The 22,028-nt window shown below is 41.1% G+C and overlaps 1 pseudogene across 1 annotated transcript; it reads right to left on the minus strand.

The window, feature by feature from the left end:
* Positions 1–6,705: 6,705 nt before the first annotated feature.
* Positions 6,706–21,741, minus strand: LOC309859116 (lipase member N-like; annotated as a pseudogene). The gene is made up of 9 exons: positions 21,634–21,741; positions 20,931–21,048; positions 18,645–18,843; positions 16,966–17,075; positions 14,752–14,888; positions 12,835–12,975; positions 11,221–11,292; positions 10,616–10,687; positions 6,706–6,939 (listed from the first exon to the last, which is right to left on the minus strand). The product of its transcript is annotated as a lipase member N-like (transcript).
* Positions 21,742–22,028: the final 287 nt, after the last annotated feature.

Here is a 22,028-nt window from a genome sequence, read left to right on the forward strand (position 1 = left end):
TCCTTTCTTCCATTTCAACCCTGATTTTTTGGCCTCTGTCTTCTGTGTTGGGAGCTTCATCGCCCTATATGGCTAATGAGAGTCCAGGTCCTGAGTCCAGGACCAGGTGTTTTTACTTATAGCAGAGTTTCCAGAGATCTTTCTTTGAGGAGGGGTATGGTGGCAGGGCATGGAGGTCATTTGCTAGTGTTTCTCATTTAAAAAAAAAAAAAATGGAATGCTTCATGAATTTTTGAGGCATTCTCCCCACAAGTGGTCATGCTAATCTTCTACTGTTCCAACTCTAGTGTATGTGCTGCCCAAGTAAGCACTTAAAATGCTTATTTTGATAAAACTGAAGGGCACATAGTATTCCAAAAATACTCAGCTCAGTTGAGTATTTTTTTCCCCCAGCTCAGTTGACGGGTTTGGTTAAGGAAGCAATTTGCACACAGGTTAAAAATGACAAAAACAAAACAACAAAAACTAAGAAATAAACAGAAACAGAAAGAGACCTATAAATACAGGGTATGAGCCGAGAGGTTGTTAGAGGGAAGGGGTGAGAAAATGGGCAAAAGGCGTAAAGCAGAGTGGGAGACACAGGCTTCTAGTGATGTAATGAACAGTTCCTGACAATAAGAGACACAGCTCGGGGTACAGAGGGCCTACAATACCCCTAGATGATAACAGATGGGAGCTACGCTTGTGAGCATAACATAAGGCACAAGCATAAGGCTAGGCTATTGAGTTACTATGTTGATACCTGACACTGATGTAGAATTACGTGTCAACTAGGTTTTGATCAAGAAAATTTTTCAGTGGTGGGGCTCCTGGGTGGCTCAGTGGGTTAAAGCCTCTGCCTTTGGCTCAGGTCATGGTTCCAGGGTCCTGGGATCGAGCCCCGCATTGGGCTCTTTGCTCAGCAGGGAGCCTGCTTCCTCCTCTCTCTCTCTGCATCCCTCTCTGCCTACTTGTAATCTCTGTCAAATAAAATAAATAAAATCTTTAGGAAAAAAAAAAGAAAATCTTTCAGTGACAAACAAAGGTAGGAGTTACTGAAAAGCAAAGTATTGGTGCCTTTAAACTTCACCAAAATTTTAATGATAGCACAGTATTATTGTCATGTTTCTTTTCATTTGGACTGGCTCTGTGGGGCTGCGATGATGCTGATGGAGATGTTGAGATCAGAGACCCTCTCACATCGTGGTACTGGCTGGGGGACTATTTCATAACCACCAAGGTGTGAGTACCAGGAATCTGTTTTCACTGGACCCCAAAGCACTTCTTAACTTCTAAAATGGAAACTATAGTGGGGCCACACCCTGGATATTTCTCAGCATTAAAAAGGAGCAAATGCGATACACTTTAACAGTTAACAGTTTGGATGGCTCTGAAGCGAGTGAAACAAGCCACTATCAAAAGGTCACATACCGCAAGATTCCATTTACACAAAGTTAGGGAGATGTAGAACAGTTTAGAGGTTGTTCAGATTAAGTTCAAGGAGGGCTGGGGAGTGATGGGTGTGGTTGTTAACTATGCTGGGAAAGCTGGAGGGAAATTTTTGTGGTGATGGGCCATTCTGTATCTTAATTGTGGTTGTCTTACACAATCTACACCCGTGATAACACGGATCTCTCTCTCTCTCTCTCACACACACCCCCCCCACACACACACTCACATTCACACTCACACACACACACACATGCACACACGGGAGAGCATAGCAAGGTCTGAATAAGGTCTGTGGATTATACCAAGGTCAACTTCATGGTTTTGAGAGCATGCTCTAGTCATGTAAGGTATTACCTTTGGGGGAAACAATGAAAAGTATGTGGGACATTTCTGTACTATTTTTGCAATTTTGCAGCCATCTATATTATTTCAAAATAAAGATTTTAAAAAGTTAAAATATTTTTAAGATTTTAAGAAACACCTAGCTCCTTTTCTCAAGCTACTTTGATTAGGGAGATAGACTAAAGAGATAATTCAGGAGATGATAAAAAGTGATTTAGCAGAAGTATTCATTTGGGGGCGTGAAGTTAAAGGAAATCTTTTCAGAAATGGTGGTGTTTGAGCCAGACCTTGGAAGGAATGGATGAGCTTTGTATAGAAGGATTACTGGGGAAGTGGTCAAGGCCCTAGGTGATCAGATAACTTCCTTGCTCTTTGATTAATGAGTCTTGAAAACCATTATTTTAGTCCAGTTTCGCCTCTCTGAAACTAATTATGCCTCCTCAAAGAAACTCACCAAAGACTTTACATGTGACATGGAGTTGTACTAGAAATTAATGTTATTATTTTCCTTGTTCTATAAAAAATATTAATGGGATATTCAGGCTTGAGAAAGTATAGTTCCCCAGAGAGTCTGTTATGGGGTTGTGAGTTTCCTGCTTTGTGTAAATGTAAGGGTAAGAAAAAAAAAAAAAAAGGAGAAACGTCAAATTTTTGATAACTTTATATTACAAAGTCTATAACCAAATTCAGTATCAGTGGATTGCTAGATTCTATGCTTCCTCGGAAGCGGTTCTGGAATTTCAGACAAAGTGATGAAAAATGTGTTATAATTGACCTGACTAGCTATCTTCTACTCATCTAAGTTTTTTATGCAGCCTATTGAGATCTAACTGACATAAAACATTGTGTGTTTAAGATACACAATGTGATGATACACTTAGGTGTTGTGAAGTGTTTGCCACAAATAAGATTAGCACATCCTTCATCTCACACAATTACTCTTCTGTTGTTATGGTGAGAACACTAAATCTCTCATAGCAACCTTTAAACACACAATACAAGATTGTTAACTATAGTTGCCATGCTGGAATAGAGCCCTAGATCTTGCCATCTGAGATAAAAGTTTGTGCCCTTTGCAACATCTCTTCATTTTCCCCTCACCAAACCCCCCACCCTGCAACCACCATTCTACTCTGTTTCTTATGAAAATAACTAGATGATGCAATGTATTTCTTTCTCTGACTTCTCTCACTTAACATAATGCCCTGAAGGTCCATCTGTGTTGTCCTAAATGGCAGGATTTCCTTCTTTATGGCTGAGTATTATTTTACTCTGTGTGTGTGTGTGTGTGTGTGTGTGTGTGTGTGTACTATTCATCCATTCATCTGCCAATGGACCCTTAGTTTGTTTCTATATTTTGACTGTTGTGAATACATTTAAAAAAATTATTTATTTACTTGACAGAGATCACAAGTAGGCAGAGGGGCAGGCAGAGAGAGAGAGGGAAGCATGATCCTTGCTGAGCAGAGAGCCTGATGTGGGGCTCAATCCCAGGCTCCTGATATCATGACCCAAGCCGAAGCCAGAGGCTTAACCCACTGAGCCACCCAGGCACCCCTGTTGTGTATAATTTGACATTGATCATGGAAGTACATATATCTTCTTGAGACAGTGATTTTAATTCCTTTGGATATATACCCAAAAGTAGGATTGCTGGGTCATAGGGCAGTTCTGTTTTCTCATCTCATTTTTATGGTTAGAGTTTATAAAAAATACAACAACCTCCCTACCTCTCCAAACTCCAAGGCATTTTCTCATCTCTTGCCTTAATTTTCCAAGTAATTGTGGTCTAGGGTAGTACAAACATGATTTTCTCTATGGTGTCACAATGACATTTATATACCATTTGGACACATTTATTCAGATACATACTATTAGACATCTGGGATTAAAATCAAGATTCCTTCACTTGTGCAATCTGAGGAAATTGCAATCTGGCTTTTATATCTCATTATTCTCTATGTCTCATGTGACCATAGTTCTATTCTATAGGCTTATAAGTTTTAAATGAGGGATTCCCTATAAAACTCTTAGCAAAAAATGAACTATTATTCAGAGCTATCATAGTCAATGTATTTGCTACCATATGCAGAGCAAAAAAGCTAAAAAAAAAAAAGTAGTGGTATTAGTAAAAAGTGTTCTTTCCTTCTGTACTTCATAGCTTGTTGATTTAAAGCAGAAAAACTTAGGGTATTTTAAAACACACTTTTTCTTGAAATGTAATGCACAAATCAGAGAAAGTGCACACATTGCAAAGGTATAGATTGATAATTTTTTAAAAGACTTTTTCATTTGTCTGAAAGAGAGAGCACACATGAGAAGGGGGAGCCACCAAGGGAGAAGCAGGCTCAGCAGGGAGCCTGATGTAGGACTCAGTCCCAGGACCCTGGGATCATGACCTGAACCCAAGGCAGATGCTTAACCAACTGAGTCACCCAGGCGCCCCGTCTGTATGATATTCTTTACAGCAATGTGGGTAATTACAAAAGATCCTAATCCATCTGAATCTCCGTTGATTATGAATTTACACATAGTCTATAATAATATTCTAAGTGAACTGATTGATAGAGGAAGGTCTCCAAGATATATTAAGTGATCAAAGTCAAATATTAAGAAATAGGTGTAGTATGGTACATTTAGGTGAAAAAACCCAATGAGTTCTATGAATCTATTTGAAAATGTTCACTACCATCCCTAGAAAGTCTTCAAAAACACTGTATGAAAGAGTTGTCTTTGAAGGGCAGACTGTGGGGCCTGGAGCCAAGGCAGGGAGAGAGACATACATTTTATTATATTCCCTATTTTCATCTTTTGAGTTTTGTGCCTGTCTGTGGTAGGATGGATTCTTTCCCACTTCTGTACTCCCATATCACAGCATTCTGGGTACATGTTCTTTGTCCTGTTCGAGCATCCTTCCCCCATAGGCGAGACTGACTACCCCACCCCACTGGGGACAGACCTGGCTTTGTGACTGGAGGCAGGGAAAAGTGTAGGAGCAGCAGGGCAGCCAGCAGAGTGGTAAACACGCTGCTGCGATTTAGCTGGTCCTCTCCTGCTCTTGGGATCTACCCTGGGAAGAACAGAGTCCCGTTAGCTGCTCGTTCCAGAATGAACTGGCATGTGCATCAGACCAGGACCCATCCCACAGGGTTGAGAGGGGGGTCTGGTGATCCCAGTGCAAGGCAGAGCCACCCCAGTCAAACCACAGGGCTGTGAGCACGAAAAAGGAATGTTCACTGTTGGGAGCCAGTGGGCTCCTCATGACTGTTTGCTGCACAGTGTTACTATAGCAATAGCCGAGTTAGATAAATCCTCTTAGGAGCTCTCTCAACTGAACTCCACGTAACTAGTTTCCTATAGGAACCAGTGCCTCTTTTCTCTCTTGTAGGTATCTTAACTGATGCCCAATGCCTCATAAATAGTCCTAACAAATAGGCTCATCTATTTTGGTCACATCTTCCCCCTCCTTCCAGTTGAACTGTAAGCTTACTAAGAGTTAGATGTTTGTTCTCAGACTTACTTATGCCTCTTCTATTTGTTATAATAGTTATATTATTTAATACATTTTGGTTAATTTGGCTAAATGTGACTTTGAAAGGCTGTATTGTTAATATGAAAACCACATTTTCACTGGGCGTTATACGCAACTGATGAATTATTGAACACTACATCTTAAACTGATGATATACTATATGTTGGCTACTTGAATTTAAATGAAAAAAAATAAAACTACATTTCATTCTTCAGAAGAGTTCCATAAAACTCACTTAAAACTGATAAACTTGGATAGTATAATCTCGGTAAATAAAAGTTATATAAATATGGATGGATTTGCACTTCAAATGGCTTCCCAAGTGTATTAAAATTGTTATTCTTTTGAAAGACATTAAAATTAAGGTTAAAAATGATGAGGTATGAATTATTTATTAAAGAATGATTATGTGGTATTTGACATCCAAAAGACCCTGGTCCAACATGCAAATATTGGGGGGCTAACATACATTACTTTTTAAAAATTAACTGTGGGAGGTATGTTCATTCCTTGAGGGATGTAAACAGTTGTCCATTAGTGACATCTTCACAGAGGGTAAAGAACTTTTCCAAGTTTCCACTGCTCAGGAATCCAGAAATGGACACAAAACTTCATGCTGCTCTTGGAATTCTGTACTAAATCCTAGAATCAATGTCTGGCATCATTTAGAGAATAAAATAGAGCAAGACTGGGAATATTCCTAGTGCCCCCTGCAACATAGGCTTTCTGGAAGCTGCTTTAAATGTCATTTGGGTTCAAGCAATAGTATAAATCCCACTTTGACCATGAAGACACTGCTGGTGATCAGTTTAACTTATCTTTAGGGCAAGATGTGAGAGATTTACTTCTTATGTGTTGTACCTTCAGAATAATCAGTAATTCAGCATATTCTACCTAGTCCTTCATGGGAATACTTCCATTTTGTTAGTCTTTTCCAGCGTGATGTTCTCTTTCCTACTGGATGTGGGCCAGAGCTTATTTTCATGGCCTGTTTACAGATGGCCGTCATGTCTCTGGCACTAACGGTGATTACAGGTAGGTCAGAAGATCACTGCCTCCCCAAATATATTTCCAAATGGCTGCCTTTGCAAAGTCTCTCCTTTTAAGAAATTGACATTAATGAGGAAAGAAAAAGGCCTCTTTGAACTACTCTCCCATGGGCATATTTCGCAGAGGTGAAAAATGGGGCCTCCTCTGACTGAGGGGGGAAGGTTGGAGATTTCTCAGCTGGTGAGCAACACAGTTGAAATAACTCCTAGTGGGGATGGTGGGTAAGGGAAACCCTTAGCAACACAAATGAGTGGAAGGACGCCAGAGGAGGCCTCCCTGCTGATCAGTCTCTTTCCCAAAGCCTACCCTGGTCTGGCAAGCAACTTTTAACAAAAAGGAATTCCTTGCCATCAGGAATATGACTTCATCAAGACTATGATTTTACTATACACTCGCTGGGGAGCATCCAGGCCCCCGATGAAATCGAAGTGGTTCCAGTCAGGCAAGAGGTCGAAGTACTGGAGATTCCTGATTTGGGGGATTACCCTGGCCACATCCCGGAACATCACAAAGCCGTCATGGCCCCCAGCCCACATAGCAGTAGGCACCTTCATGGCAGTCAAGTCATAGAGCAGGGGACGGCTCTATGGAAGAGAAAGAGCATTTGTGAGTGAAATCTCCTCACAGCAACTGCTGGGTTCAGCTACTGGGCTCAGCATTGACTACAAGTGCAGCTCTGTCAGGCACCGAGGGAAGTAGAAAGAACACCTGCAATGGTCTGCATCTTCAAGGAGCATGAAGGAAGGACGTAAGATAGGTCAACAGACATTTGCCTACAAAGTAGGGTATGTCAAATGCCACTAAACACTCCCCAAATACAATGGCAGTGAAGGTGAAGAAGACACAACTTCCGCCTGTGGGCTTCTGAGGAAGAGGAATCATCTGAAATGACTCTGGAGGGACCGTTGGATTCTGTCACATAGGGATGAGGGTGAGAGGGCTTCCTAGCAGGTAGCAAGAACATGTACACCATGGTCAGGATGGCAAGCTGTCCAGAGAACCCCGGGATGAAACTGTGTGAGAGAATGCAGGAGGATAGAAGATTGGAGACAGATAGTGAAGGGCCAACCTAAGATATTTTGACATCTTTCAGAAGTTTGGGAGGATGAGGCAGGGTCATTTCTCAGAGTTCTGTCTGAGGGTAACTGTAAGGACCATCGGTCTGAGATGCCTTGAGGAAGGAATAGGCTGGAGGTAGATTCTGGAACAATCTAGACATGCAGCAGGGATGGTCCAGAGAAGGGATAGTTGAAGCTATAGGTTAGGACTACATTCTCCAATGGAGAAAGGGAGAGAGGAGGAAGGCTGATCATTTGTGAATGGGGGCGATAGAAAGCAGCCAGTGGCGATGGAGGATGAGGGAAATAATCAGAAAGAGAAGGGAAAACTCAAGATCACCACATTATGGAAGTCTGTGTTGGGGGAGTGAATGGCAAAGGTGCCTTGGGAGCTCACAGGACATGCATTGGAGCAGGCCACTGGATTGTGGCAATCAAAAGGCACAAGTGACTTTAAATACAGTAGCTGTAATAGAAAGATGAAGACCCAAACTCCAGCTCTGGGGTTCAGGAGTGAATGGAAGAGGGAAAGAAATGGAGAAACTCAGTCCTTTCAAATATTTAAAAAAATGTTGATTAAATTGAGAGCGTTGGAATGATGAGTGATAGAATCCATAGGTTGATGGAAGGCTTTTTTGTTTTTCATAAAGAACAGCAGTTCATTTAAGAGTGTAATGGGAGGGGCACCTGGGTGGCTCAGTGGGTTAAGCCTTTGCCTTTGGCTCAGGTCATGATCTCAGGGTCCTTGGATCGAGCTCCACATGGGGCTCTCTGCTCAGCAAGGAGCCAGCTTACCCATCTCTCTGCCTGCCGCTCTGCCTAGTTGTGATCTCTGTCTGTCAAATAATTTAATAAAATCTTTAAAAAAAAGAGTGTAATGGGAACCAGGAAGAAGAGGAGATAAGAAGAGATGGGGCCAAGGGCACAGGCCCACAAACTTGGGAAATAAGTGGGTCTTCATTTTCTGAAAGAGGAAGGAAGAAGAGAAGGGGACAGCGACATTTTAAGATGCATAAGAGGGACTTTAAGAAATTTTATTCATGCAACAAGTAGATGTTAAGGGCCCACGAAGTGCCAGGGCCTCTCCCAGGTGATAAAACATCTGGTGAACAAAACAGAAGAAAATCTCTACCCTCGTGGAGCTTACATGAGTGAATCTCCTTATTCTCGATAAAATGCAACAGGCTCAAAGATTGGGCTGGGAACTTAAGAAGATGACAAAGTGATGAGGCTAGAATAGAATAGAAATTAACTTCAAGTGACCTAAAATCATACTCAAAGCAAACAGGCTCAGCCTGGACTCAGATGGAACCAGCGAACCATGGAGAAATTCTAAGGACACTGACCCTCCCACACACTTAAGTCAGTACGTTGTATCCTTCAATCTTACAATTTTGTCAATTTTGCCTCAATAGAGCTGAAAAAGAAAGAGCTTGACTAACAATGGTCTTAAGTGTATGGGTGAAATTTTTATTTTATTTTCTTGTAAATGGAAACAATTTATAAGTATAATATGCCCATTAAAAATAATGATAGAGGGGCACCTGGGTGGTTCAATGGGTTAAAGCCTCTGCCTTAAAATCTCTCTGTCCTGGGATCGAGCCCCCCCAACATCAGACTCTGCTCAGCGGGGAGCCTGCTTCCCGCTCTCTCTCTGCCTGCCTCTCTGCCTACTTGTGATCTCTGTCTGTCAAATAAATAAATAAAAATATTTTAAAAAAATAATGGAAGAAAAAAGAATTATGTCAAATCCAAATTGAGAGTCTCCCTAATTCCTTCACATTCTCCCCATTCAGTCTGCCTTTCTTCTCCTTTCTGAAGGTAATTCTTTTCACATTTGTTGTGGCTGTTTTTTTTTATTTTATTTTGTTTTGTTTTTGTTTTTCTGTTTTTCTTTTTTCCTTGGCCTTATTCTAAGCATTTGCAAATATATTCATCTGTGAATATATAGTCTGAGGGGCAGGGGAAAACATCTGGGCATAGTGGTAACTTCTATATCTAAATTATGGCATGGTTACCCAAATGAGTGTGTTTGCCAAAACTCACTGAATTGGAAAATTTGTGAATTTCATTGTATGTAAATTACACCTTAATCAAGCTTAAAAAATAATAAAAATATACATAGCTCTCTTAAGTTGTCCTTAGGGCTAGTAGAATCATTTGTCCCACAATTCAATCCATTCACTAATGGAGAAATCGGTTAGTCTGATTGACTGTTTCGATGCTTAGAAACAATGTAATTGGTCTATATTTGCACAAATAAATTGCCTTCAATACATCAGTCTGGGAAAACATTGGGAAAATTTAATTTAATGTGTCTGATTCATATGGAGAAGCCCAGCACCTGAATGTGAGAAAAGAAATGGTGGCAACAGGATTTATCACAGGAATAGAGGGCCTAGATGAGTCAACAAAGTTTAGTGTGAAATATCAGATGGGAAAAAGAGGCTAAAGGGTGTCTGAGCGGCTTGGTTGGTTAAGCAACTGCCTTCGGATTAGGTCATGATCCCAGGGTCAGTGGAATCGAGTCCCACATTGGGGTCCTCCTGCTCTGCAGAGGCCCTGTTTCTTTTTCTCCCTCTGCCTGCTGCTTCCCCTGTTTGTGTTCTCTCTCTCCGTCAAGGAAATAGATGAAATCTTTTAATAAACAACAACAACAACAAAAAGTGGCTAATGGCTCAACTCATCATGGGTGGATAATATTCTTATAATTTTCATGTAGGATCCTATATTTTTTTCTGTTGGTATCGAGAACTGGGTATTCATTTTCCCTGTATACTTTTATAGATTTTTAAAAAACAATTTTCATTATTATACAGTCAACGAAAAATATGTTAAAAACCACCTCCATGGCATGGGCTAGGTCTTGCATAACTGTACATGAAAAAGCAAGATTAAAAATTGTGTGAAAGCAGCAACATTGAGAAGACTGGGATAAATGCAGTAAAATATTGATACATCTTGTGTTTTGTGAGTGGAGGGATTATACATTATATTAATTCCTTTGGACATGCCTCTTTTATTTCTAGCCTATTTATTTTTAGATGTTCTGCAATGAACGCATATTTAAATTAGTCACTTTTTAAAAAGCTCTGTCAGTGGGAATGCCAACAATTGTCAGGTTGGATTCTTTTCACCCTCCAATAATTTCTTATTATAATGTCTCAAAACCACCCTTCTGGGGCCGTTCCAAACAGCTCACCTGATTGTAGTGATGCATGTTCTCTGCTTCACTTCCCCAGTCATAAGCTCTGAATTCATCAGAGCTGTAAAGCTGAAATACATGTTTTTTGGAAAAAATCATCAGAGTAAGAATCACAATTGTTAACAGTAAATCTTAGAAAACCACTGTGCCCTGGGAAGAAAATAAGACTCCTGGGTCATTAGAAGGATAGAAATACATTTTTACCTCTAGAAGCACAAGGCCAGCAGAAAGGGAAGCAATGACTGCCCTTGGTTTGAAGGGACAGCTAAGGGAAAATCAGGACTCCTCAGGGGAAAGTCAAAGCTCAGGTAGTTCTCTGTCCAGGAAGGTTCGATCCCATGAGGCTTTTCCTGGTTACCTCCTGCTTCAGCTCAGGGTCTTTTTTCCAAGCTCCCATCTAAGACTGGGTTCATTTTTGTCACATACTTGGTCTGTACCATAACTTGCCCTTTTCCTTACAATCTGGGAAAATCAAACCAGAGATGGTGATGGAGACAAAGTAGAAGCCAGTTTCAAAACTTCTAGGGGTTAGACCTGCTAACTCTGTCCTTTCAGATGTGCTGAAATAAGATCGAAGAGTCCTTCCATGGCAAAGACACTACCTATTTTATATGCAGGATGTTCTGCATTGATGATCCAGTGGGAACATGTGACATATACACGTCCATTCGACTCTGGAGGGAAAGAAAACATATTATAGCAGAAATCACCCAGGGAAAGGAACGATACCTCGCAGAAGCAGAGAACGAGTGTTCTAAGAGTAGCAAACCAAGATGGGGTTTGAGAAATAATGAGGCTAAATCACGTAGGTAAAGAAGAGCTCATGTCAGGCACCTGACTATGAGTAAAAGCATGGGTTGCTTTAGCGCAATCCTGCACTAGCTCCAGGATAATTTGCGAGTGGGGTTTCGGGACTTGGAGGGGTGTTGTGCGCATGTGCGTGGGTGTGCATGGTCCCTGACGGGCACATCCCACCACCTTAGCTTTGGAACTTAACTCTGTTAATTATAAGCTTGGTGACTTTGGACAACTTGTGGGTTTCTGTATTTTCACCTATTAAATGAAGATGCAAAAATCAGGGGCGCCTGGGTGGCTCAGTTGGTTAAAGCCTCTGCCTTCGGCTCAGGTCATGATCCCAAGGATCCGGGATCGAGCCCCACATCAGGCTCTCTGCTCAGCAAAGAGCCTGCTTCCTCCTCTCTCTCTCTCTCTCTCTCTGCCTGCTTCTCTGCCTACGTGTGATCTCTGTCTGCCAAATAAATAAATAAAATAAAATAAAAAAAAGATACAAAAATCATACTGTGCCAGGCTTTTTTGAGGCTAAAATAAAATATTGCAGAAGAAAAGCTAAATATAATCACTTCAGATGCACTGTGCTTTGGTCTTTGTAAACATTATAGAGATGAAAATTATAGAGATATACTAGTAATGGGAATCCTATGTCTTAGAACTCTTCAGAAGGAAAGTAATCTATTGAAAATATTTATTGTTGAATAAGCAAACTTTGAACAATGGTCCTTCTCTTATTTTGGTTTGGTTCAAGTTCGCCTCTTGAATAGGAGTAGGATGGGCTGGCGAGAACAGTCATTTGGGGACTGGCTTCACTGTATCAGCCTTGCTGGCAGTCATATGCAATGGGACAGAACTAGCCATCCAACCACAGTACCCCGCAGATGTACACACTTCCTCCTTGAATTCTCCATAACAGGAAACAAAGAGTTGATGAAGCAGCCTTGCCCATCTTTTGAGGGAGAAGAGTTCTATCTCTGTTCCATTTTGTCTTGTGCTTTCCAAGTTAAGTGGGGAGTTTTAACTGAGGCCAAAGTCACCCATCAAAGGAAGGCACAAAGGAAATAAGCTGTATACTTATATGGACTTCTCTTCTTTTCTGTGATTTTTTTTTTTTTTTAATGCAGGGTATCATTTCTAAAATCTCATTAACTATAGTAATGGTGGCTGATAGGGAATGTGCAAAACTCATGATGGACATCTGTTTTCCTAATATGACCATGGATGGAAGGATGAACCCACATACTCCCCCCCCCCAGTTCTCATAATCATGCACCATTGAATACTCAATCTAGGCATAGCAAATCTCTGCCTTTACAGTTTAGAGAACCACATTTGTTTATGCAGCGTGATAGATCCACCAAAGTGAGTCTAAAAAAGCTAGAATCTCTTAAAGCATCAAATGGCCCCATAATCATTGTACATACCATATTCATATTTTTCTTGTCGTATCCAGCCTGTAAGGACATAAATTCACTACATATCACCCATAATATTTTATTGTTGCAGATTTTGAGAGTGGGTTCCTTTCCTGTCTTTAGAAATACACCTTTGGTACCAAAAATACCCTGTGAAAATAAACAATAATTATCCTTTCAAGAACTGATTTCTGGCTTCTTGACATTCCCTTCATCCCAGGAATAAGGATTCTTAGAGATCTATTTCCATTTGTATTTGGTGTTTCTGCTAAGGAGACTAAGTCACTTGGGAAAAGGAACTACTTATGAATCCATCTCTATGCAGGGAAGATCAACAAATATCATTTAAAAAGAGATTGCAGTCAGGCTCTTCAACTCCAAATTCACTTCTCCATGGTGGAGCTCCCCTATCCCGTCCAATCAGTGATTGCCTGTGTTTCTCATTTCTCATTAACTGGCAAGAGAGCCAGAACATTTTCTCCTTAAGGCTAGACATTGCCTTGACTAGGAAGGAAAAGCAGGGTTTCCCCTACTACCCATGGCCACACTGTCTTTTTAGCAGTGTCCCAGTGGAGCCAGCTCTTGGACTGGAAAGTAGACTATGGTGTTCATACTGAGGGAAGGGGACCACTGGACAGAAAATACTTGAAATCACGGGATGCAGTACAGTTAAAACGTGTAGGGTTTGAGAGAGTAAGCTTGCGAGCGGGGCGCCCAGTTGGAAAGACTGGAGTTTCTGGCCACAGACATGAAGTGGTTGGAGGTATCAGGGAATGGCACTGAAAGGGGCAAGAAATCTGACAGTCAATTATAGGAAACTGAGATAAGCCTCAGACCCTACCTATGCCCACAAAGCCATATATTATAAAAATGATATAGAGACAGACGTATCTGCCTCCCAATGTAATGTAACTATTTTGTCTGCTCAACTCTACCCAAATGTAGAAAACATCCCAAACTAACTGATGTTAGTCACATTTTGGCAACAGAACCATCAACCCCACAAAAGGGAACTTGCATCATCTGAGCTTATAGTAAACAACACAATAAACTATGCAACCAATCATTAGGTTCTATGGAAATTCATCCTTGTGTTCGCCCACAAATAATTTTTTTTCCCATTCTCACTCCTTCACCTTAAACCCAGGCCTCATTTTACGTGTGAATTACTGTGAAGCCCTTATCAGTCTACTTGATTTCATTTTGGCCCATGTCCATTTTAGCTGACACCCCAAATTGAAGGGGCAATTTTGCCAAAATACTATGTTTATCATGGCAATGACCTTTTTAGAAAAAGAAAAAGCAAACAGAAAAAAATATATAAAAGACTTCTGATGGATAAAGTCCCAAATTCACAATTGGCAACCAAACTACATCTTCAACCTTGGAAAATAACCAATAAATTCTGAACAAATAATTGAGCTGTTAGACATTTAGATTTTGGAATCATAGCCTTGGTAAATTAAAGCAAACCCCCCTACAGGAAGGGGTTGTCGTATTCAGGCTCATCTAATATTAAAGTCAGAAATGTCAGGGATTATCGGGAACTTGAAAAATGTCTTTCATTTGGGCATTGTGAATTTACTGACCTGCCCAGTGGAATAAGAATGGAACAAGAAAACTTGAGTGGATGTTTAGCTACACTGTGCTCACTTCATCTCGAAATTCTGACAATCCAGATCTGTTCATAGATCTGAGTATAGTAAGTTATGTATGGGAATCGTAGACATGTACATGGGTACACACACACACACACACACACATACACACTCACACACAGCACATGGTCACAGAGTCTGGTTTCTACAGATTTCATGTAAATTTCCTACTTTCCCACTATTGCTTCATAATAGACTTTAAAATAGTAAGGATCTACGATCCAAAATGGGATCCTCAGAGACATTTTGGCAACAATGAGGAGCCTACCTTGATTATGGAATTTGGAAGTAGAAAAAAACTGGTAAAAATGCCCTTGGGGTATTTGAATGAGACCACAGGACCCAAGGCAAAATTCATTTTGATTCTTTGTGCCAGTTCCAGCATGGTGGAAAAGGCTACAAACCCTAAGAGAACAGGAGACAAGACAATCTTGTAAAAATTGGAAAATACTGAGGCAGGGTTTCTACTAACAAAAGTGGGATTCTGCTTTGACACTTTTTCCTTCTGTTGCAATAATCCCACGGGTGAACTGAGAAACTCTTCTGAGTTTCTGTGAAGATAATATGCCCTTAGTCCTGTCTGCTCTCATGTCCATTTTTCTTGTATTCTAGACAATTCAATTTCTCTGGGGAGAGTGAGGGATAAACTGAGTGAGCCTCCACTGCCGAGGAGTCTCGGGGACAGCTTCACCCCCCAGTGTGGGCTAAGCACTGGCAATGCTGTCATTTTACCCCAACCCTGAGATGCCAGGATGAGTCACAGAGCTTCCAGAAGTAAATAGTCGGTTCACGGGAGGGAAACACATCAGTTCTTGATGCGGTATTATCCAGTGATCCCGCAGTTGCTTTTTTCTCACAGTGCAGAGATGTCATCCCTTCCAGGGCTTTACTGGGTGCTGACCGACCTCTAGAATGTTCCCTGATTTCTCTTAGTCCCCTGTGGTCCTGGTAAGGACCAGCCATCTCTATCCGCTCTGACTTTTCAGCAACAGCATAGCAAGCATTTCAAGCCCCATGAAGATAAGGGTGGAGAGGAGCACTGCATGGGCAAGGATGTGGTCTATCTGTGTATTTTGGTTCTCTGAGATGCCTTTCTGGGCCCCCCACTGTGTGTAAGCGTGTGTGTGTGTGTGTGTGTGCGTGTGTACACACACGCTTGCTTTTTTTTTTTTTTTCCCCCTCCCTGAAAGTCTTATTGAAACACTAAAACCATCTTGGCCAGAAAAAGAACTGACTTTGTATTAATTGGCTGAGCAATTGATACAAAGATTGAAACTTGTATATTGGTCTAACACTTCCTGTAGAAGATCTCTTGAAGTATATGGAGGTGAGTTGTTCTGTGCTCACACTGACCAGCAGTGTGAGTCGGAGACTGGGTTGCTAAATGTCTTGTGAAGAGTGGATCCTTCTCACATAACAAAAATTGCTCTGCCCCAAATGCAGAAGATGCCCACTGAAAAATTCATGCCCTACATACAAGGCAGAGCAATGCTGATCAGATATTTTCTGTTTTCTTTGCAGATCAGATGTAAGAGCACATCTGCATCCTGCCCACTTTCTAGACCCTATTCAAGCCATTCCTTCTCCATCTGGTTCCTCCACATGCCCAAACACCCTCACTGGGGGTGGAAGGGGGTGTTCAGATGGACCTAATTTGAATCTGTGTCCTTAAAATTGGAAGCTTTAGTGGAAGATCACTAACAAATTCACAATATTCATATAATGATTCCTCTAAATTTTTATTTGGAGCTGGATTTTTTATTTTCTCTGAAAAGATCTAGGAAATCATTAGGAAGTACATTTTCAAAGAGAAGGATCTTGGACTTCTAAACATTTTCTACATAGTACTTACATTAAATTGCTAGTCCATAAATACTAAATTGCATGTTAAATAGATAAACCCAGTTTATATATGCTTTTGTGTATCAACTAAAAAAAAAAAAAGTGACCATAGGGACGCCTGAGTTGGTTAATGTCTGCTTTGGCTCAGGTCCTGATCCTGGAGTCCCAGGATTAAGCCCCGCATTGGGCTTCCTGCTCAGCTGGGAGTCTTCTTCTCCCTCTCTCTCTGCCCCGCCCCTTCTCATCTGTTCTCTCTCTCTCTAATAAATAAATAAAATCTTTTTTAAAAAAAGTGATCGTATTATTTTCAATTCATTTAAATGTAAGTATAACCTCACTCTTTTACTATTTTTTAAAATCCCAAATGGGTTGGGAGGAAGATATGATCAACACGTACTTATTTTTCAGGGATATTTCATGTCATTAGGCCTTACTAGTTTTGTGCAGAAGGGACCTAGAAACTTACTCTTTGGAAATATGTTAGATTTGGGGCACATGGAAATTCTATCACCATTACAAAAGTGCTGTTGTAACCAGAAATGGAAGAAAGATTTGCTTGACACACAGTTTCTGAAATTCAAGAAAGGTGAACGCCTGTGAGGCCTTGACCCTTGTAAAACATTGACATTTGTAAACCTATCTATGGTAGTGCCAAGGGAGTGCCCGATGAAATACATCTTCTGTTGACTGGTTTTATTTGCAATTAAGTCTACTATTTCTGGGAGATCTTATTTGGCCATTTCATCAAAACTGCAAAATGAAACAGGGGCTCGTAAGTACTTGCCATCAAGTTGAACATTCAGAGCACCCGCTCACCTATTTTTCATGCCCAGAATGCTGGTGGGCACTTAATTCTTCATCCAATTACACGTGGGCTAGAGTAGCTTCCGTTTGATGCATTTCTGTGTGTTACTGTCTAATAGCAGGACTGATTTCAGCCTTGTGTGTATGGTCTGAAGGCCTGTCCTCCCCTTCCTCCTCCCATCCCCTCCCCCTTCCCCTGCTCGGCCTGCCTCTTCTTCAAACAGCCACAGAGCCCTTCCAGACCTTCAGGCTATAGAACACTCAGTTTTAGAAGCAGAACTGGAGGCAGATCATGACTCTGGCTGAAAAACTCTTGATACATTACTTAAACGCTCTGAGCTTCAGTTTGCTCATCTGTGAAATGATCATCATGCCCATTTGGGAGCAGGCCTGCTCAAGGGACTGGATGACAGGCAAGGCATGACTCAGGTGCACCTGCTGTTGATGTTTCTTCCTGTATCAGAGACATGTTCCATATCTACCAAAATGCCACAGCACTAGTTCAGCTGGCATTCACGCAGGAGAACAAAAAGACCTTCAAAATACTCAGTAGCTGTAGGTAGCCTATGAGCTCGAGGGTTGCTTATCAAAAGGACATGTAAGGAAATCTGTAAACTGACATTCCCAAGTATAAGAAAATTCTTGTGATGTCTTACAGCAAACAAGTTCCAAGCTCCCTGACAAGGGGCAGTGACACAAAATATTTCCTGATGTTTGTTCCTGCCCAAAGGCTCTGACCCTAACAATTTATTCTACCCTTCCTTGATTCCCCACCTGCCAGCGGGTGCTGAATATTTCATTAGCATGGTAAGAAAGCACACTCTGTTCTAGCAGTAGGCTTGCAAACCAACAGGGAGCTTAGCCACGAACAGGGAAATATCTTGCAAGAATCAGCCTGTCCTCTGGTGACAGCAGAAATACTTTCAGTAAAACAAGGAGGTAGCATATGAGGAGATTGTTCTCTATGGCCCATCAGCAAGGTTTTAAAAACCTTGCTTTGGGGTTCTCTTGAAAATGGTATCTACTACAGTTACAACCAGAATTTCTCTAAATAAAATACAGTACTGGCACAGACCATCTCTGTCCAAGAGAAAAGACCTGGATTAGCTGCACTAGAATGAATAGACATTTCACGAAGTCAGGCACTTTTCTCACTCTTGAGTACTCAGAGCCTATAACTGTACATACAGGAGACACTCAGCAAACATTGATTGAATGAGTGTGTGCCCTGGTCACAGTAATTCCCTGAGCTGTCTCTTGGGATATATTTATATAGTATAGTATTGGATAAAATTGGATGTTAAAAAACCATTGCGTTAAAATGATGTAACTAACTTGTGGGCCAATCAGTGGAAATCTAAATTCCTGCTGTTTCTTTGCTTTGAGATATTAGTAGAAACTACAAGGAACTATGTGCCTTCCAATGTTATGGATTAGTATTAATATCACCCACACTATTATATTCAAATAAATTGTCTCCAATTTTCCACATGATTTTTCTTAGGTGAGGCTTACCTAAAGGCCCAGAATTTTTCTTTAGTGATTGACAGTGTTCTGTGTCTTCTTGACCAAGTGTTCCCCCAACTGTTTCCCATCCAGACATCATAACCTGTATCTGCTAGAAGGACCCCAAGGCTGCCATTGGCATAATTCTCCAACCAAGAGGCATTGTCTGCAAATAAGGCATGTTGCAAATACACGACTGGCCGGGATCCTGCAAGGAGGAAGGGAGAAGAGAGAGAGGGGAGAGAATATAACTTATGATAAAGAGAACATCTCAGAACATGATAGAAACCCCTCCCACATATACACCCCACACCAGAAGAAGCAAAATCCAAGACCAGCATTCACCTTTCCCCTTTTCATTTATTGGTGTAGAGGGGGAGAGTCACGTGTAAGTTTCTCAAGCATGTTTATTATTCCCAAGCATGTGCTGTGCTGATGGATGAACATGCAGGAGCTTGTTATGGCCTCATTATACCTCTACCAAGTAGCTACTACTTTAAGGATCCTCATTTTGCAGCTGCAGAAACTGAGCTTTAAGGTAGTGAAGTACCTTTCCCAAGGAGCCACCTGGTTAACAAGATGCAGAACCAGGACACAAGCCCAGTTCTTTTTCACACCGCAGTGGGTGCTTGTAAACTGTGCTCCCAGCTCTAGGAATTCACATTTGCATATCTCAGGGGTCTGGCAACGACAGGAAAATGGAATCCCTTGCCTCTTCCAGGGAGGAGGAGGATGGGAGCATAAGTGGACAGTGACTGATTTCCTCTCCAAGCTTCTAGCCAAATCCCCAGCCTCTGCCCACCAGAGAGCATTTGAAAACCCCAAATATAATAGAGTCAGCTTAACATCCCTCTGATGACTGTCAAATTCTTGAGGGGGAGGGTATTCAGGGAGATGAGGTGAACCAATGCAGAAGGTTCCAAAAGGCACCATAATTTAGTGCGTTAAGAGCACAGGCTATGGAGCTGACTGGGTTTGAGTCCTGATTCCATCACTCGCTATGTGCGTGTGACTTTGAGCCTGTTACACAGCCTGCTCAGGTTCATCACCTGTAAAATGGTAACTATTCATAGTACTGACCTCTTAGGGATGCTGAGAGGTTTCTCAGATATAAATTAATGTAAAGTTTTTAGAATAATACACTTAACCCATGGTTCTTAACTCCAAACCTTCCCCAAATTCTTCATCCTTGGAAAGGAGAAAAATGCCCTCCTTTTATGCTTCCCAGCCCCCTCCCTCCAAGCCTGGTGTTGCCAGATTTAGAAAAAAAAGAAAGAAAGAAAGAAAGAAAGAAAGAAAGAAAGAAAGAAAGAAAGAAAGAAAGAAAACAAAGATTAACAGGAAGACTTAGGATGGCGTTGATCTGAATTTCAGATACGGGATGAATAATTTTTGGTCAAATACATTCTAAAGAGGAACTTGTCCAAGAAACTGATTTGTTAATGATCACAGAGTCAATTGCGACTTCTGCCACTTGTCTCTTACCCTCACCTTTTTCCCACTCTCAATTTTCATTCTGAATCTCTAGAATTATGCCTTTCTTTTTTGGAGGACAGAAGTCGAATGGCGATTTTAGCCACCTCTGAATATGAATGGCAGGGCAGACAAGTTCAGTGATGGGGTAAAGTATTTGCCCTCCTGTCTTCCCAGATACTCTGCTCCTTCTTCTCTGTTCTTCACTCATCCTGAGCTTTGCAGTGACTTGTCCCTACTTAAAGAGTAATTTCCTCTGCTTTTGCGTGGCTGACTGTTCATGCTAGAATTTAGGCCATATCAACACCATGCTCCTTCCTCCCACAATACTTGTGTCCCTCTGATCAAAATATAGGAAGAATGTTCCAATTTTCCTACCTGGAAAATGTTTCAGAAGCATCAGGGTCATCTAATTTGATTTTTTAGTCCTGCCAAAGGGGGCCTATTGATTCTAAAGGGGGCAGGAGAGACTTCATGCAACCCAGCCAACCTCTTTGCGAGTGAGGAAATCCCTTTCCTGGAATGCAGCAATTTTTTGCATGAGAAATGAGTCCTGAAGGAAAGAAATGTTGGTCCCGCCTTTGCATTCACACCCCCAGCAAGCGTGCCTGTTTGCTGTCAACAAGATCTGTCTTGCCCTTCATATTTTTAGGTTCTTCGCCGTCTTCAGAAAATTGGAAAAGAAGGAGACTCCCTTTAACTGTTTAAAGACTAATCTAAGAATTGAACCAAGTTTGATAAACCAGTCATTCTCTCAGTGGAAAGCCAGTCCTAAGGTGTAGTGATATGCTGTCGCCTTCGCAGGATAGACGCATCTCATACCTGGGCTCCGGGCATCTCTTCATCCATGGGGATTTCTGTTGACACTGAAGATGTACTCATCCTGAGCGGTGACCTCATACTCTTCACTGGGGTAGCCATTATAGGTGATGATCTCACTCTGCCCGGTGAAAACACAGACATTAGCTCTACATCTTCTCCAAAAGGTTTTGGAAGGAACTAGAACAAAGTATCTTGTGTGTACTTATTGGGGTGAATTATCTGAAATCTGTAGCCCCAGGTAACTGCAAAATCAATTTACTATGTAAAGTCTTGATTTAAAAAAAATTAGCAGGATATTAAAAATGTCTGCTATTGGCAAATTTGGGGGTGGGTAGTTGGGTAGAGATGGTATTAGGTATTGACCCATTTTTCTAACATAACTATGTTCTCCAGCTAATTCTGGAGACCCCTTTTGATTGCAGAGAAGGTGGTCATATATAATATCCAAGGGGCTTAGAATAGAAATTTTTAATATTTTAAAAATATAAATTCAAATAAGGACATTGCCTATAAATTCTTTTTTGCTTCACATTACTGGAAAGTGTTATTTACTCAGCCAAAAGGGAAGTTCTCCCTAGCTTGACTCTCAGAGAAACCTCACATATCACCTATGTTTTATCTGTTCCCTTATTTGAGACTTTCTGCTCTCACAAGACCATGCATCTGCCTTATGTGATGTCCTTTGGAACTTGGCATGACTTACAATATTCATCCACACTTCAGGATTCTCTTCATTTTCCAAATTAAAGAATCTACCAGCATTTAAAGTTCCACAGATCAAACAAAAGGTTGTTGTTAAAACCAGCCACATCGTGGGAATGCCTGACATAAGACATTTAATAATCACAGATTAATTTTATACATCAACATTGCTTAAGAAATGGAAATAGTGCCCTACTGAAAATTGGACGGACATCCTAGGGACACTGAGAAACTGTAGAAGGGAGCAAACAAACATAGTGAGCTAATTCTGAGCGTGGAAATCCATTCTTCGCATGGAAAGTGCTTTGACCCAATCCATTTCTTGCAAGACATTTCATCAAGCACCAAGACTTATTGTTTTGGTTGTCCTTTAATAAAAGGTTTTGAATCATGCTA

Source organism: Mustela nivalis (assembly GCF_964662115.1).
Source record: "Mustela nivalis genome assembly, chromosome: 2".
Taxonomy (NCBI): domain Eukaryota; kingdom Metazoa; phylum Chordata; class Mammalia; order Carnivora; family Mustelidae; genus Mustela; species Mustela nivalis.